The sequence below is a fragment of the Rhagoletis zephyria genome, unplaced genomic scaffold (assembly GCF_001687245.7).
Source record: "Rhagoletis zephyria isolate East Lansing unplaced genomic scaffold, Rhagoletis_zephyria_1.1 Rzeph_scaffold_00878, whole genome shotgun sequence".
In the NCBI taxonomy this organism is placed as follows: Eukaryota; Metazoa; Arthropoda; class Insecta; order Diptera; family Tephritidae; genus Rhagoletis; species Rhagoletis zephyria.
In genome coordinates, this window is record NW_016157962.1 from 53,780 (window position 1) to 57,829 (window position 4,050).

The 4,050-nt window shown below is 29.7% G+C and overlaps 1 long non-coding RNA gene across 1 annotated transcript in view; it reads right to left on the reverse strand.

Moving 5' to 3' along the window:
- The window catches only part of LOC108361904 (uncharacterized), a 13,173-nt gene extending 11,115 nt beyond the window's left edge, over positions 1-2,058 (reverse strand). The window contains exons 1-2 of the long non-coding RNA XR_001847383.1: positions 1,976-2,058; positions 1,771-1,773 (exon numbers count right to left, since the gene is read on the reverse strand). This is a non-coding gene — a long non-coding RNA (uncharacterized LOC108361904). The remainder of the gene's footprint in view (positions 1-1,770; positions 1,774-1,975) is intronic.
- Between the last annotated feature and the right edge of the window lie 1,992 nt (positions 2,059-4,050).

Consider the following 4,050-nt stretch of genomic DNA (forward strand, 5'->3'; position numbering starts at 1 on the left):
TTTCGCCTGTAAGCCTTCATAACCTCTTTCTTTTGACACCCATATTGCAATATCTAATTTATGTAATTAATTTACTTATATTGAAATTTTTAAAAAGGTGGCAACTCTCTATTTTTTCTGGTTTTGACCATCCGGATATTATAAAAAACAAACCGAAAAAATAAAAATATTAAAATCGGTCAAGCTGTTTTCGAGTCTTAGCGAGGCTAACGGACAGCAATTCATTTTTATATATAAGATATCTTCTTTTAAAAATGCGCAGGCTCGTAATTAACTTTAGAGCTATGGTCTGGAGGAATTTTTTTCTTAGAATTTTATGAAGAATCCGAATATGCTAGGAACAATGTCGAAAAAAATCGATCCATACAAATTGACCCGCCCTAATGTATATATATCAGTCTTTCTTAGTTTAAAAATTCATCTCTTACATAAATGAAAAAAGAAATGGGATCAAATTAAGCATATACAACTTTTTCATGCCAAGTATGAATAAATTCTTCAAAGGGCAAAAAAAGGGCTAGGGACAATCTTAAATTTATGTGGTCAAGAACAGGATGTGGGGGCTAAATCTAGCCACCAAAGGGCTAAAACGGCAACACTGAGACCAAGGCTTTTAATTCGATACCTAATTTTTTAAAGTCGAAATAACGGTACAGATCGGATGATATGACAAAAAAGCTTTCGCGTTTAATGCAAACATAAGTACTAAGTATGTATACTAGACTACATCACCAAAAAAAGTTGCGGTTTTTCCACCGGGATTACAAAATTTATTATATTTTAAGATGCCCACCAAAATATTTCGCAAAAATATTAAGATTTAAGCGAGCTGGACCCATTTTGAAAATACCACCAAAAATGAAGTTTTTTATGAATAAAAATAGTTTCTTAAAGAACTTTTTGAAAAAAGTCCACTCAGATGACAAAGCAGATTAGGCTTAAAAAATCTGCATAAAAATATTTAAAAATCTTTTCAACGGAATCGTAATATGAGATTTTCGATGCTGTTTTTTTACTCTTTCCAAAGATTGATTTACGAAAAACTTAAATAACTGGGCCAAAACTATTCTGATTTAGACTTGTGAGATCTCGGTAGAAAGGCATTTTCCCACTATTTTTATTTATGTGCAAAAATATGTCATTCGTGTCCGATTTTTTTTTTTTAAATACCAACACATCTTAATTCAACTTTGAATGATGTTCGTTCATCCTACCTTTCTCTTTCATCCTTTGAATGAGCTTATTAGCAAAGAAATAAAAAGGGTTAGAAAATATCTTTCCAATGATATCTCACAAGTCTAAATCGGAAGAGTTAAGGTTCAGTTATTCAAGTTTTTCTTATACCAATCTTTAAAAAATGTTAAAAAAACAGCATCAAAAATCTCATTCCGTTCAAATTTTTTTTTTAGTACTTTTATCCAAATTTTTTAAGCTTAAAGCGTTTTGTCATTTGAGGGGATTTTTTCAAAAAGCATCTTTAAGAAACTATTTTTATTCATAAAAAAAATCTATTTTTGGAGGTATTTTCAAATCGGTCCAGCTCGCTAAAATCTTAATATTTTTCCGAAATATTTTGGTGGACGTCCTAAAATATAATAGATTTTGTAATTCCAATGGAAAAACAGTACCGATTTTTTTTTTGTATGGGGAGTGATGCAATCTAATGTATATATATGGATGTACATTGTACATATCGTCGCTTCAGAAAACGGATGACGAATGTGCAAAATCACGATTTTGGGATTTTGATGCAGATTTACTAAGTTGGACATGCTCTTTTGATTTCTGCAATCCCCCTTAGTTTTTGAGATATTTCGTGCGCATTTTGTCGTATGTTACATAATAGTAATGATTGGGTATGCCTTTTGTTGTATGTGCTGAAAATGCGTCACATACGACAAATTCCCATACAAACGTACTTTTTTTAAATCATAAAACATTTGTCGTATGTGGCACATACGACAAATTCCCATACAAATGTAATCTTTTTTTAATCATAAAACATTTGTCGTATGTATCGCAAATCTTTGAACTTACGACAATTCGATGGTTCTCTACTATAACGACACAACTAGAATAGGAAATTAAACTAAGTAACTAATTTTAAAATTTAAAATTTTTAAATTTTAGCTTGCACTGAGTCTCCAATGAAATGAAAGANGCTTAAAGCGTTTTGTCATTTGAGGGGATTTTTTCAAAAAGCATCTTTAAGAAACTATTTTTATTCATAAAAAAAATCTATTTTTGGAGGTATTTTCAAATCGGTCCAGCTCGCTAAAATCTTAATATTTTTCCGAAATATTTTGGTGGACGTCCTAAAATATAATAGATTTTGTAATTCCAATGGAAAAACAGTACCGATTTTTTTTTTGTATGGGGAGTGATGCAATCTAATGTATATATATGGATGTACATTGTACATATCGTCGCTTCAGAAAACGGATGACGAATGTGCAAAATCACGATTTTGGGATTTTGATGCAGATTTACTAAGTTGGACATGCTCTTTTGATTTCTGCAATCCCCCTTAGTTTTTGAGATATTTCGTGCGCATTTTGTCGTATGTTACATAATAGTAATGATTGGGTATGCCTTTTGTTGTATGTGCTGAAAATGCGTCACATACGACAAATTCCCATACAAACGTACTTTTTTTAAATCATAAAACATTTGTCGTATGTGGCACATACGACAAATTCCCATACAAATGTAATCTTTTTTTAATCATAAAACATTTGTCGTATGTATCGCAAATCTTTGAACTTACGACAATTCGATGGTTCTCTACTATAACGACACAACTAGAATAGGAAATTAAACTAAGTAACTAATTTTAAAATTTAAAATTTTTAAATTTTAGCTTGCACTGAGTCTCCAATGAAATGAAAGAAATAAAAATGTACAAAAGAATGAATTTAAGTAGTGTTTTTTGTTTTTATATAAAGAAAACGTATGTTCGTAACATATTTACAGCATAAGATATGTACAAATTTTTTTTATTAATTACATGAATATGTTTTTGTTATGTTTTTTCTAATAAGTAATCATTATTTAAAAAATATGTCTGGTTTTTTCATCAAATTATAGAATCGTCGTTGAAATAGATACTTTAGTATTGTCGTATGTTCTATGGACAAAACAAAGTAGTGAGTAAACGCTACTTACGACAAATGTATACGGAATGAAAAGTCAATTTTCTCATTAACGTTAAGAGATATTAAATGTAAAAATATGGAATATCAAAACAAATAACACCAACTACGTCTCCTTCAAAAATTACAAAAATCTACCGTACAGTTACGGATTAATTCGAACTTAAACTTTAAAGTCAATTTTCTCAAAACCGTGTTTTGCAACATTCGACATCCGTTTTCTGAGACGACGATATGTATCAGTGTTGGCACTAATGATTTTTTAATCAATTAGTTAACTCGATTAAATTTAATCCGATTAAAGTTAATAATGATTAATTTTAATCTGATTAAACAGTTAATCGTAACCACGATTAAAAAAATGAATTTTTAATCATTAACCCTTAATTTAATTAAGTAGGTTTGGTGTTTAATTAATTTATGATGGAATTTTGCTGTGCACACAAGGACAGTTAATCGGGTATGGCTAAGTCGGTTTTCCTCATCAATCTAAGCAATTTGGTGTGCATTTTCATGAAGATCTATTCCAACAGACGTTTTACAAACTAGGTTTTAATATCCCTCTGCACATGTGCGCTGGGTTGTAAAAGTTCCCGTTTATGCATTACTAATAGCAATAATTATAATTTTTTTTTATATTATGTGCTTTTTGTAAGCGTAAAACACGAAATAATTACTGTAACTGGTATTTGGTTTCAAATTCGGACAAACTAGACAACTTAATCAGTTTCTTTTTAATTGGATTCACGATTAAAGATTAAAATTAATTAATAGTAATCGCCGCCAACGATCAACGATTACAAAAATTTAATCATTCAGTTGATTACGATTAATTAATTTTAATCGTCAATCGCGATAAACATTTTAATCGTTAATTTTTAATCATTAATCAGATTAA